This window comes from Balaenoptera musculus, chromosome 3 (genome assembly GCF_009873245.2).
Source record: "Balaenoptera musculus isolate JJ_BM4_2016_0621 chromosome 3, mBalMus1.pri.v3, whole genome shotgun sequence".
Lineage (NCBI taxonomy): Eukaryota > Metazoa > Chordata > Mammalia > Artiodactyla > Balaenopteridae > Balaenoptera > Balaenoptera musculus.
The window spans coordinates 33,123,760-33,139,325 of NC_045787.1; positions in this window are offsets into that span (position 1 = coordinate 33,123,760).

The following is a 15,566-nucleotide window of genomic DNA, read 5'->3' on the forward strand; positions in this document are numbered from 1 at the left end:
TGTTATTATGGCTAAGAAACTTTTCTTGAATATGCATCATGTGACGTTTGTTGATCATCATTTGCTTTATCTCTGCTCAAACTATGAAGCACATGAAAATATGTTCAAAGCTACTCTGGGAATTCTGCTTAGAATACCAATGGTAGTTGTGCTGCTGCTGTGTGATTATCAGTAAGATTTCCTAGTCCAGAGATTACTATCCGGTAACATCAGAAGGTATTTTCAGTAATGTCTGCATCAGAATACATCCAGTTGGATATATTCAGATCAGCTTTGGAAACCATAGTCTCAAAGTCACAAAAGGTGCCCCTCAGAGTTCTGGGGCCCAGATAATCTTCTTGGCCTTGAACCTGATCATCTAGTTTCCTTTTCATCAAGGGAAACAGCATTAGGATTGAGAGAAGGACATGAACCATTTTATGCTCACTCCTTTCCTTGTCTGGCATTGACAGTCTTGCTGCTCTCTCTCCTTAAGACTGGTTTGCTCTGTGTACTGTGCTCGGCTTTCCTGCAGTTACGCTTACATCAACAGAGCAAAATATTCCCCTTCTTCTTTCCTTACAAATACTTCAAGAAAAAGCACCCGGTGATTTGTGCAATTGACAACTGCAACCACTGCTTCAGGGCAGATTGAGAAAAAGTCATATTCTCTCTAACATAACCCAGAAGTGCCTGTTCATCTACCTTATGGCGGAGGCACGTGTTTCCTTGCTGCTCTGTGATCTAATTCAGAGGAGAGATAGCTGCTGCATTTTCAGTTAATATATAAAAATAGCTGGTTGCACTAGACACCATTTGACGTCAGTGGAATCATTAAAAAGCAGTGACCAGTCTGAAGAACCCCTCCACGGAAGCCACTGCAGCTCGATGTGCAGATACTTAAGCCATATCATTTTTTCTTTTGACAGACAGTCATCCTCTGTTGTAAGGTAATTTTCATCAATCACTTAGCTAAATATGTGGTCAAAGCTCAAGTTCTTTCCACTACACCATGGTGCATAATCCTGTGTTAGAGTTCAGCTACATTTGAGAAGAGTTCATATCCTGTGGAGATGGAGAGAATGGATAGTGAGAACCTCAGGAAATATCTTTTTAGACTCCTAAATAAACTTGAGCCCACAGCCAAGCTCTTTTTGTATTGGTTTCCAGCTGTAGGCTGTTGTACTAAAACTTAAAGGTGACTGATGCAGGAGGCCACTGGTCAATAACCAGTATGGTGCTGAGGCCCACTTACAAATTCTTTCCTAGAGATGGAGCTCATATCAGGAACCAGATATGAATATCAAAATGCCGGCTGGGGTCAGGCTTGAGTCTGCCAAATCTGCTCTTCTGGAAAAAGTTCTGCTGCCCTTCCCTCCTGTATGGAGTCCCTTCTCCATTCTTCACTGTCAAGCTAAAGTCTACCCATCCTGCAAATGACCTTGAACTTTGAGCAACCACCCTGGCATCACATTATCTTTCCCTTTCCTGATCAAACTACTCCTGCTCATGGACATTGCCCAAGCTCAGACCTTCATCACACTCTCTTTCACTGTCACGAAAGAATGCTTTGCTGACCCCCGTTTACTATATCTCCACTCTGTCTTTCACCATGCCCCAGTGCCATCCTTCTAAAATACCTTCTGATTATGCTAGGCCCTTGCTCAACAGCCATCAGTGTCTCCCTGTGTGAGAGCTCCATCATCGGGATTCCTTTTAACCAAGGCACCTCATCCATGTCCTAGCCAGAAACCAATTAAACAAATGGTTGGTTCTCCAGGCCTTGGGACCCTTGATTTTACCGTACCCCTGCTTTTTGTTATTCACCTGTTCCTGCAACCACTTGACTTATGATACTCTTGACTTCATTTAGAGTACTTACCCCTCACACTTGACAGATTTGCCTTTGTTAATGTTGAGCAGTTGTGTTCTCTTTTGAACATAATTTGTTATACTCCTATGACTACTCAGGTAACATTCTGTTCAACCAGTATCCAGACCTAGGTCTCCTGATGGAATATGGCTCATCTCCCTCTTGGTAATAGGTTATATCCTCCCTCATTACCTGCAAGATAAACCCCATGGCACAGTACACAAAACTCCAATGCATCATTCCAGACTCTTCTACCAGTTTCCACCATACACCTGTATATCAGTCACTGAACCCACCACAGTCTTTCCTTCTTCTATTCTTCCATTCTTTTGTCACGCTATGTCTTACATTTGTCAAACCTCTCCACCATTTTCCATTTGGCATATTTACCTTTTAATATTAACCTCAATCGATATCCCTTCCCCTACTAATTTGATTCTATCTACATGTTCCCATGGAAATGTGTATTTATTATGCTTGTAATTATTTGCTATTCATCTGTTTTCCTCCCCAAACTTGACTTTCCATAATGAAACTAATATTTTATTCATCTTTGTATCCTCAGATATAGATACAATACAGAGTCTGTCAAATGGTTCCTCAGCAAGTGTTAATTGAACAAATAAAATACACCGTATGTTTGAGCATAGCCTGATTTTTAAATCTATACCATTTAATACTTAAATATCCTTCATCTATGTATAATTACCTTTGATTAATAATAAACATGATGTATAGCAAGCATTTTAAAAATACCCTATATACTTCTAGGTCAGTGTTGAGAATTTATACTTGAGGAACTATGTTCTCTTTCTTGATATTAGCCTCTGGTTTCTGTTTAATCTATATTGTGAAATTTTCATCTATGAATATATTCTTTTATACTTGAAATTTTAGCCTTTACCATTTCTTAGGGGAATAAAGTTCTTGACAATGTTCCTTTCACTTCTTCACTCCCATTTGTTGATGGCTCAAATCCTATCCCAATAGAACTGAAACACAAGGAAGCCACTTACATGAGGGTGGATTAAAGTTGGCTAGGAAAGTTAACTTGAGGTCCCACATAGGAGGAGAATACTTGTCGCAAAGGATATCCATTAATGGTATCTCCTTTGCTCATGTCTGTGTCCTGCTGTCATCATCCTATATAGCCTTAATAATTGAGAGGGGATCTTGTTTCAATCCAGGTTCTCTTCCTAAATACATCTAGAGAAGGTCACTTTGTTCTTCAATTTTTGTCTTCAGCCAGTTCACCCAGCTGCCTACTCAAGAGCTACCCACCCCATCACAGAGTATCTAAAATTCATTATGTAAATAGTGCTGCAATGAACATTGTGGTACATGTCTCTTTTTGAATTATGGTTTTCTCAGGGTACAGTAGCCAGGACATGGAAGAAACTGAAGTGTCCATCGACAGATGAATGGATAAAGAAGATGTGACACATATATACAATGGAATATTACTCAGCCATAAAAAGAAACGAAATTGAGTTATTTGTAGTGAGATGGATGGACCTAGAGTGTGCCATACAGAGTGAAGTAAGTCAGAAAGAGAAAAACAAATACCGTGTGCTAACACATATATATAGAATCTTAAAAAAAAAAAAGGTTCTGATTAACCTAGGGGCATGACAGGAATAAAGATGCCAACGTAGAGTATGGACTTGAGGACATGGGGGAGGGGAAGGGGAAGCTGGGACGAAGTGAGAGAGTAGCATTGACATATATACACTACCAAATGTAAAATAGATATCTAGTGGGAAGCAGCTGCATAGCACAGGGAGATCAGCTCCGTGTTTTGTGACCACCTAGAGGGGTGAGATAGGGAGGGTGGGAGGGAGGCGCAAGAGGGAGGAAAAATGGGGATATATGTATATGTATAGCTGATTCACTTTGTTATAAAGCAGAAAATAACACAACACTGTAAAGCAATTATACTCCAATAAAGATGTAAAAAAAATAAAATTCATTATGCCCAAAGTTTGAACCAATGATCCATCTTTCCAAACGTGTGCATCTTGGAATCTCTTCCATTTTCATAGTTAGCACAACAATTTCTTGATTTTCTCAGGTTACAAACAAACATGTGAGTAATCTTAGACTCCTTTCTTCCTGACCCTCCTATTGAGTCAAAGACTAAATTCTGTGTTTTAAACCCACCTACTTATCTCCACCTCCACTGCCTTTATTCTAGTCCAAACCATCATCATCTCTTTCCTGAATTCTTGCAAAGTATTTTATTTGGATCTTCCAATATATTCTCCATATGGCATCCAGGGAAATCTTTTAACAAAAAATTATGATTACTTGCCTCTGGTGCTTAAAATCCTTTAATGGCATGAGATTGCCTTTAAAATACAGTCTGGAATGCTTCTCACAGTCCACAAGACCTTGTATAACCTCTTCAGCTCCATCTCAACCGCCTCCCTCCTCAGTCTTCATGAGCCTCACTGGAATTCTTTCTGATACCCAAGCATTCCATGATTCCACTTAATGCCGCTCCCCAAGCTCTCCCTGAACCTTCCTCCCTCTTTACCTAGCCACCACCTACTTATCCTTTAGAACTCAATTAAAGCATCACATCTTCTAGGAGCCTGCTATGATGCCCAGATTAAGTCAGGTAATTCTTTTGTATGTACATTCACTTAAAATCATGACCTTCACTTCGTATATCATATCACATTTGTGAGTATGTAACTATTTGTGTAATAATTAGTTTTAGTTTTCCTTGCTATAATGTAAGTTTTTTTCTGGGAGGACAAGCATGGTTATATCTGGTTCACCTCTATATCTATAGGATATAGGGGAGTACCTGGAAAAGAGGGGTGTTCAATTAAAAGATTAATTCCATGAATGCATGACTGTTTCTTCTCTTTGAGAGTTCAGCTATTTCTTGAGATTCTGAATTTTTAATTTAGGCTTGGGTGTATGATTGACATCTCTATGGCTAAACTGATGAAAACAGGTGAAACATTGAACTACACATTTTTCTTTGCATTGGACTACACATTATTCTTTTTGGCAAAACTACCTTCCTTTTAACTACCTTGGTAAGAAGTTCTCCACACTTAAAAACAGCACATACAGGAAGACAGCAGTCTCTACTGGGCTTTTCTCAAGACAAGAAGACATCTTGTGATTCTGAACTTGTGTTCGTTAGTTGTCTAGGTTGGCACATCACTGGCAAGTCAGACCTTGTCCTTTTGTTTGAGTGCTTCAATAAATATGTGTTTATAACTTGTTGGGCAGACACGGGTTGTAGCTAATCACAGAGACACCACTAGGCAGCTGCCAATGGAAACTGCAGGACAATCAAATCAATTCAATAAGGATGGCTAAGAGTAATTGCATGAAGAGGTGCCATAGTTAGACTTCATATTGTCTGGTCTGTTTCAGGGCACATGGAATGTGTTTTTAACTTAAATATATTTATTGTAACCATGTTGTTATTAGTAAGTATTTCAGAACTCTTCGGAATAGAATACACTTTCTACTTTCTCTCTTACGCCTTCTATTTTACTGTAAAGAACACGAACTTTGGTGTCAGGCAGCCCTGGGTTGAAATCCAATTTACGAATTTTGCAACGCTTTCAACATTATTATCCTTTGAGAGGTCCTGATTCTTCAACTTCACAGCTGCCAAGGTTAAAAATAACATGTATAAAAAGGCTGGCAGATAATAGAAGTTGGATAAATGTTAATTTTCTCTTCCCACACTCCATCCCTTATTTCTCTTTCTTTTTCTTTACTTCAATTCCCTTGTCTTGGTCTTCCTGGTCTGTGAGGCCCTGGGCGACTGTCTTTAATTCCTAGGATGTTGGCTGGCTAGTATATTGACTTGCAGATTCTCCAGAATTCTATACCTTAGGAAAATTTAAGCCTTCCTTAAGCACATTAGTAATTAGTGAAAAATTCTTCTTCTCTGTTTTTAACCGATGAAGGGTCTGTTTCCATTGACTGAAGAGTTTAAGATCTTTCTTCTGTGTGCTATATGTCTGCAGTTAATCAGTTTAAAATTTCCTGGGGCATAGCCATTCTAACTCATACTTCTCTGGTAGATGCCCTGGAGGGAAGGAAGAAAACTTAGGATTAATCCTGCATCATCAAAATATCCAGTATCCCCTGAATGTCTACCAGAGAAAAATTGCTTCATCTTTTTCTCAGGCAGGCATTCCAAGCAAGGAATAAAGGTCTGCCCGACCCCTAACCCACAGAATTGATCTGATATCTATTGGTCCACTGGAATTGGACATGAAGATGGATGAGTTGTTGCTAAAAACATTTTAAGTGATAGAAACAGAACCCACTTTTAGCCCCATCCCAGTGGGCCATAGAAAATAGAGGAATTGATTGGGCAGAGTTGTTTACCTCACCAGGTTCTGCTCTCTATGATACCCCTCCCTGAATACTTCTCTGGTTTATTCTGGTTACCATTCAGCATTGGTGATTGGGGTAGGTGAGATGGGAAACGATGTCTTAGAATAAAAGAAATCTAGAATTTTAAACAGAAAGGATGATTGATGACTATTTCATGCCCTCTCCTTTCTCTCTTTACCTTCAACACCTCCCCACCTATCCTTACTCTCAGCTGATGAATTTGCTTTCAGACTCAGTGAGTATACTATGGCAATCATAGAAGGTCCACAAGTTCCAACACTACATCTACCCACTGACTAGCACCTGCACCCTTATTATATTCTGTCTTCCCTCTTGCTATTATAGACGTAGCGTCTGTGCTCCTAGTAAGAACAACATCTTCAATTATCCATCAGATTCCATTCTCCTCACATTCTCAGGGATACTGCCCCAGGAATACTCCTCTCCTACATCATCAATTTCCCTTCCCATCAGATTATTCCCATTATCTACTTATACGCTATTATTTTGCAATCTTAAATAAACTTTCTTTACCTCACTTTTCTCTCTAGTAATCAGTCCATTTTTTTGCTCTCCTCTACAGCAAAACCCCCCAAAAGTGTGGTCTCTACTCACTACCTCTAGTTTCTCTTCTCCCATTCTCTCTTAAACCCACTCAAGCCATGCTTTTGTCTCTATTATTCCAATAAAAGTATTGTTTTCAGCAGTAAGCTCCAGTTCCTAAATCCAAAGGTCAATTCTCAGTACTCATCCTATTTGTCCTTTCAGCATTATATGGCACAATAAATCATGTTTATTTCTTTCATTTTATCCTCTTTTCTTCTTCTTTTTTTTTTATTCATTTATTTTATTTGTTTATTTTTGGCTGCATTGGGTCTTCGTTGCTGCACGCGGGCTTTCTCTAGTTGTGGCGAGCGGGGGCTACTCTTCATTGCGGTGCGCAGGCTTCTCATTGCGGTGGCTTCTCTTGTTGCGGGGCACGGGCTCTAGGCCCGTGGGCTCAGTAGTTGTGGCTCCCGGGCTCTAGAGCTCAGGCTCAGTAGTTGTGGTGCACGGGCTTAGCTGCTCCGTGGCATGTGGGATCCTCCCGGACCAGGTCTCGAACCCGTGTCGCCTGCATTGGCAGGCGGACTCTTAACCACTGTGCCACCAGGGAAGCCTCTCTTTTCTTCTTGACGTGCTGTCTTCACTGGATTTCTGGGACACCACTCTCTCCTGGTTGTCATCATCCTCACCTACTACACCTCAGGCTTTGTTGCTGATTCCTCTCTATCTCCCTCACTTTGATGGCAAAGTGTCCTGAGACTCAGTACTGTACCTCTTCTTTTCTCTAGTTACACTTACTTCTTTGGTAATTTCATTCAGTCTCGTGGTTTTAAATCCTAACAACACTTTGATAAGTGCCATCCTGGAACTTTCCCTAGAAATCCAGGCATAGATATGCCACTGCTTCCTTGATATCTCCACTGGGAGTTTATGGTTTATTGACTAAGTCCAAAACTGAATCCTTGAGCTTCCCCCCATACCTAATCTTTCCTCATTTTCCTCCTTTCGACTCATGTCAAATCAAATATACCTTGGAGTCATCCTTGCTTCTTCTTTCCTTCTTACTCCATAAAGTCCTGATCTATATATATCATCAAAATAGAACCAGAAACCCACACATCTCCTTCAACTCTGCTGCTACTCGCAAAAACCACCATCATCTCTTAACAGAATTGTGTCAGAAAACTCCTAACTGGGTTTTCACTTTCACCTTCACTCCTCTTCAGTCTCTCGTTAACAGTGTGCCCACAGGAATCCTGTTAAATCATAAGTCAGCATGTCAATAACTTTCTACCTCAATCGGAACCAAAGCCTAAGTTCATCAACATCTATAAAGCCTTACATGGTGGAACCTTCATTACCTCTCTGACTTAATTTCCTTTTATTCTTCCCATTTCCCCATCTAGTCTTACCTCAATGGCCTTCTTGCTGTTCTTTAGCTTGCCAATTGGATTTCTATCTCAGGATTTTGTCCTTCTTTTCCCATTTGTGTCTTAGCTTCAGCCACCCAGAAACAGAGGCGTAGAGCTTATGTGATAATCAGGGAATCCAGTTCCAGAGACAAGAAGAGACATGTGGGAAAGGAAGGAGAACCAAGGCAAGGACACACTGAACTGGTTTCCATTTAGTGCTATTAGTTGTTCAGTTCTCTGGTCTGCACTTTGAGCAGCTGTATTCCTGGGGAACCTAAAGAGCGAAGAATTTATCCACAGAATTCTCTTTTGCACTAGTTTAAGTTTATCCCCTTGGGTAACAATCCCCCAGTACTTCCAACTGGCACATGTGTGGGTTTAGGGCCCCAGGTTCTGCAGTAGTAAAAACAGGAAGCCCTGGGGCAGCAGGAAAGAAATTAAATGAGTTAGAGTCCCCACAGTAGTGGAACAAGACACAAATGAGGCCAAGAGCATCTCAGGGATGCATAAGAGATGTCTGATAAACTCTGCCTAGAGTGTTCTCTTCTCCAGATGTTGGTATGACTTGCTTTACCTTTAGGCAAAAGTGGGTTTTGTTCAAACACTACCTTCTCAGTGACACTTTTCCCAATTTCCCCTTTAAAATTATAGTCACCTACATGTTCCAAATCCTCCTTCCCAGATTTATTTTTGTATTTTTTTATTTTCACTAATATACTATAAAATTACTTATTAATTTTGTTTATTGTCAGTCTCCTTACAAGACTTTAAGCTCTAGGACAGCTGTGTTGTTTGTCTGTTTTTTTCACTATTGTATCTCCCGCCTAAAACATAGTATATATTCAATAAATATTTGGTGAATGAATTATTTATAAAAATTCTTGAAACTGGAATTGTGAGCTTTCACAATACACTTGAATAAAATATATACAACATTCTAATCAAAGCATAGGTCATGTGTTTATTTTGTCAAATAATCAAATATTCTAAACATTAAAAGATAGGATGGGGTGTTTCCTAGGTGGGTCCTAAAGCAAATTACTGAATTACTGAGAAGACTCATTAATGTCCACTGATCAACAGGATATTTATTTGCACAGCTTCTTTATTCTTCCAGTTGCCTTTTAATACTTTCCCTTATTGATCTGTTCCATTAAATCTCTATGGAAATAGCTCCTTGGGTTCAAGATGGCAGAGTAGAAGGACATGCGCTCACTCCCTCTTGTGAAGCATCAGAATCACAACTAACTGCTGAACAATTATCAACAGGAAGACAATGGAACTCAACAAGAAAGATACCCCACATCCAAAGACAAAGGAAAAGCCACAATGAGACGGTAAGAGGGACGCAATCACAATAAAATCAAATCCCATAACTGCTGGGTGGGTGACTCACAAACTGGAGAACACTTATACCACAGAAGTCCACCCACTGGAGTGAAGGTTCTGAGCCCAACGTCAGACTTCCCAATCTGGGGGTCTGGCAATGGGAGGAGGAGTTCCTAGAGAATCAGACTTTGAAGACTAGTGGGATTTGACTGGAGGATTTTGACAGGACTGGGGGAAACAGAGACTCCACTCTTGGAGGGCACACACAAAGTAATGAGCACATCGGGACCCAGGAGAAGGAACAGTGACCCCATAGGAAACTGAACCAGACCTACCTGCTAGTGTTGGAGGGTCTCCTGTGGTGGGGGTGGGGGTGGTGGCTGTGGCTGACCGTGAGGACAAGGACACTGGCAGCAAAAGTTCTGGGAAGTACTCTTCAGTGTGAGCCCTGCCAGAGTCCACCATTATCCCCACCAAAGAGCAGGGTAGGCTCCAGTGTTGGGTGGCCTCAGGCCAAACAACCAACAGGGAGGGAACCCAGCCACACCCATCAGCAGACAAGCAGATAAAAGTTTTACTGAGCTCTGCCTACCAGAGCAACATCCAGCTCTACCCACCACCAGTCCCGCCCATCAGGAAACTTGCAAAGCCTCTTAGATAGCCTCATCTGCCAGGGGGCAGACAGAAGAAGCAAGAACTACAATCCTGCAGCCTGTGGAACAAAAAACGTTCACAGGAAGATAGACAAGATGAAAAGGCAGAGGGCTATGTACCAGATGAAGGAACAAGATAAAACCCGAGAAAAACAACTAAATGAAGTGGAGATAGGAAACCTTCCAGAAAAAGAATTCAGAATAATGATAGTGAATATCATTCATGGAGCAGATGCAAGAAATGTTTAACAAACACCTAGAAGAATTAAAGAGCAAACACCTAGAAGAATTAAAGAACAAACAAACAGAGATGAACAATACAATAACTGAATTGAAAAATACACTAGAAGGAATCAATAGCAGAATAACTGAGGCAGAAGAACGGATAAGTGACCTGGAAGACAGAATGGTGGAATTCATTGCCATGGAACAGAATAAAGAAAAAAGAATGAAAAGAAATGAAGACTGCCTAAGAGACCTCTGGGACAACATTAAATGCACCAACATTTGCATTATAGGGGTCCCAGAAGGAGAAGAGAGAGAGAAAGGACCTGAGAAAATGTTTGAAGTGATTATGGTAAAAAACTTCCCTAACACAGGTAAGGAAATAGCCACCCAAGTCCAGGAAGTGCAGAGAGTCCAAGACAGGGTAAACACAAGGAGAAACACACCAAGACACATAGTAATCAAACTGACAAAAATTAAAGACAAAGAAAAGTTATTGAAAGCAACAAGGGTTAAATGACAAATAACATACAAGGGAACTCCCATAAGGTTAACAGCTGATTTCTCAGCAGAAACTCTACAATCCAGAAGGGAGTGACATGATATATTTGAAGTGATGAAAAGGAAGAAACTACAACCAAGATTACCCTACCCAGCAAGGATCTCATTCAGATTCAACAGAGAAATCAAAAGCTTTACAGACAAGCAAAAGCTAAGAGAATTCAGCACCACCAAACTAGCTATACAACAAATGGTAAAGGAACTTCTCTAAGTGAGAAACACAAGAGAAGAAAAGGACCTACAAAAACAAACCCATAACAATTAAGAAAATGGTAATAGGAACATACATATCGATAATTACCTTAAATGTGAATAGATTAAATACTCCAACCAAAAGACACAAGCTTGCTGAATGGATACAAAAACAAGACCCATATATATGCTGTCTACAAGAGACCCACTTCAGACCCAGAGACATACAGACTGAAAGTGAGGGGATGGAAAAAGATATTCCATGCAAATGTAAATCAAAAGAAAGCTGAGTAACAATACTCATATCAGATAAAATAGACTTTAAAATAAAGAATGTTACAAGAGACAAGGAAGGACACTACATAATGATCAAGGGATCAATCAAAGAAAAAGATATAACAATTATAAATATATATACACCCAACATAGGAGCACTTCAGCTATAAAGGGAACAGCTAACAGCTATAAAAGAGGAAATTGACAGTAACACAATAATAGTGGGGGACTTTAACATCTCACTTACACCAATGGATGGATCATCCAGACTGAAAATTCATAAGGAAACACAAGCTTTAAATGACACAATAGACCAGATGAATTTAATTGATATTTATAGGACATTCCACCAAAAACAGCAGACTATACTTTCTTCTCAAGTGCACACAGAACATTCTCCAGGATAGATCACATCTTGGGTCACAAATCAAGCTTCAGTAAATTTAAGAATATTGAAATCATATCAAGCACCTTTTCTGACCACAACGCTATGAGATTAGATCAATTACAGGGAAAAAAAACGTAAAAAACACAAACACATGGAGGCTAAACAATACGTTACTAAATAACCAAGGGATCACTGAAGAAATCAAAGAGGAAATCAAAAAATACCTAGAGACAAATTACAACGAAAACACGGCCATCCAAAACCTATGGGATGCAGCAAAAGCAGTTCTAAGAGGGAAGTTTATAGCAATACAAGCCTACCTCAAGAAACAAGAAAAATCTCAAAAAAACAATCTAACCTTACACCCAAAGGAACTAGAGAAAGAAGAACAAACAAAACCCAAAGTTAGCAGAGGGAAAGAAATCATAAAGATCAGAGCAGAAATAAATGAAATAGAAACAAAGAAACAATAGCAAAGATCAATAAAACTAAAAGTTGGTTCTTTGAGAAGATAAACAAAATTGAGACACAATTAGCCAGGCTCATCAAGAAAAAGAGGGAGGGGACTCAAATCAATAAAATTAGAAATGGAATAGGAGAAGTTACCACAGACACCGCAGAAATAGAAAGCATCCTAATTGACTACTACAAGCAACTCTATGCCAATAAAATGGACCACCTGGAAGAAATGGACAAATTCTTAGAAAGGTATAACCTTCCAAGACTGAACTGGAAGAAATAGAAAATATGAACAGACCAATCACAAGTAATGAAATTCAAACTGTGATTAAAAGTCTTCCAACAAACAAAAGTCCAGGACCAGATGGCTTCACAGTTGAATTCTACCAAACATTTAGAGAAGAGCTAACATCCATCCTTCTCAAACTCTTCCAAAAAATTGCAGAGGAAGGAACACTCCCAAACTCATTCTCTGAGGCCACAACGACCCTGATACCAAAACCAGACAAAGATACTACAAAAAAGACAATTACAGATCAATATCACTGATGAATGCAGATGCAAAAATCCTCAACAAAATACTAGCAAACAGAATCCAACAACACATTAAAAGGATCATACACCATGATCAAGTGGGATTTATCCCAGGGATGCAAGAATTTTTCAATATAGGCAAATCAATCAATGTGATACACCATATTAACAAATTAAAGAATAAAAACCATATGATCATCTCAATAGATGCAGAAAAAGCTTCTGACAAAATTCAACACCTGTTTATGATAAAAACTCTCCAGAAAGTGGGCATAGAGGGAAACTTCCTCAACATACTAAAGGCCATATATGACAAACCTACAGCAAACATCATTCTCAATGGTGAAAAACTGAAAGCATGTCCTCTAAGATCAGGAACAAGACAAGGATGTCCACTCTTGCCCCTATTATTCAACATAGTTTTGGAAGTCCTAGCCACAGCAATCAGAGAAGAAAAAGAAATAAAAGAATACAAACTGGAAAAGAAGAAGTAAAACTGTCACTGTTTGCATGATATAACATGATATTATACTAGAGAATTGCAAAGATGCCACCAGAAAACTACTAGAACTAATCAATGAATTTGGTAGAGTAGCAGGATACAAATTTAATGCACAGAAATTTCTTGCATTCCTATACACTAGTGTTGAAAAATCGGAAAGAGAAATTAAGGAAACACTCCCATTTCCCATTGCAACAAAAAGAATAAAATACCTAGGAATAAACCTACCTAGGGAGACAAAAGACCTGTATGCAGAAAACTATAAGACACTGATGAAAGAAATTAAAGATGATACAAACAGATGGAGAGGTATACCATGTTCTTGGATTGGAAGAATCAATATAGTGAACATGAATATACTACCCAAAGCAATCTACAGATTCAATGCAATCCTTATCAAATTACCAATGGCAATTTTTACAAAACTAGAACAAAAAATCTTAAAATTTTTATGGAGACACAGAAGACCCCAAATAGCCAAAGCAGTCTTGAGGGAAAAAAACGGAGCTGGAGGAATCCAACTCCCAGACTTCAGACTATACTACAAAGCTACAGTAATCAAGGCAATATGGTACTGACACAAAAACAGAAATATAGATCAGCGGAACAGTGCAGAAAGCCCAGAGATAAACCCACAAACCTATGGTCAACTAATGTATGACAAAGGAAATAAGGATATACAGTGGAGAAAAGACAGTCTCTTCAATAAGTGGTGCTGGGAAAACTGGACAGCTACATGTAAAAGAATGAAATTAGAACACTCCCTAACACCATACATAAAAATAAACTTAAAATGGATTAGAGGCCTAAATGTAAAATTGGACACTATAAAACTCTTAGAGGAAAACATAGGAAGAACACTCTTTGACATAAATCACTGCAAGATCTTTTTTGATCCATCTCCTTGAGTAATAGAAATAAAAACAAAAATAATCAAATGGAACCTAATGAAACTTAAAAGCTTTGACAAAGCAAAGGAAACTACAAACAAGACGAAAAGACACCCCTCAGAATGGGAGAAAATATTTGCAAACGAATCAACGGACAAAGGATTAATCTCCAAAATACATAAACAGCTCATGCAGCTCAATATTAAAAAAACAAACAACCCAATCTAAAAATGGGCAGAAGATCTAAATAGACATTTCTCCAAAGAAGACATACAGATGACCAAGAAGCACATGAAAAGCTGCTCAACATCACTAATTATTAGAGAAATGAAAATCAAAACTACAATGAGGTATCACCTCACACCAGTTAGAATGGGCATCATCGTTAAACCTACAAACAGCAAATGCTGGAGCAGGTGTGGAGAAAAGAGAACTCTCTTGCACTGTTGGTGGGAATGTAAATTGGTACAGCCACTATCAAGAACAGTATGGATGTTCCTTAAAAAACTAAAAATAGAATTACCATATGACCCAGCAATCCCACTACTGGGCATATACCCAGAGAAAACCATAATTCCTAAAGACACGTGCACCCCAATGTTCATTGCAGCACTATTTACAATAGCCAGGTCATGGAAGCAACCTAAATGCCCATCGACAGACGAATGGATAAGGAAGATGTGGTACATACATACAATGGAATATTACTCAGACATAAAAAGGAACGAAGTTGGGTCATTTGTAGAGACGTGGATTTATCTAGAGACTGTCATACAGAGTGAAGTAAGTCAGAAAGAGAAAAACAAATGTCGTATATTAATGCATATATGTGGAGCCTAGAAAAATGGTACAGATGAACTGGTTTGCAGGGCAGAAATAGAGACACAGATGTAGAGAACAAACATATGGACACCAAGGGGGGAAAGTGGCCGGGGCGGGTGGTGGTGTGATAAATTGGGAGATTGGGATTGACATATATACACTAATATTTATAAAATGGATAACCTATAAGAACCTGCTGTATAAAAAAAAAATCTCTATGAAAATAATTTCAAGGATTAGTGGCAAGCTTATTAATTGTTCTGCCCTCTCCCGCAGGTTAACAGGGATCCCTGTGAGTCAAACAGTGATAACAGAAGAAGACTTACGAACATCAGATTCTGAACAAAATCGAGTGTGGAAACACGAAGGTGAAGGGGAAAAAAATAATTCCAGTTAGTTCCTATAAGCATACATTATTAACATCATAAGTTATTATGTATGCTATTAAACTATAACCATTATTGATCTTCTTTCTCTAGTCTAACTCTCCAAGAAGCATTAATGTTCTCTGCCATTATTGTTGCAGGGAAGGGGAGGTAAATAATCAG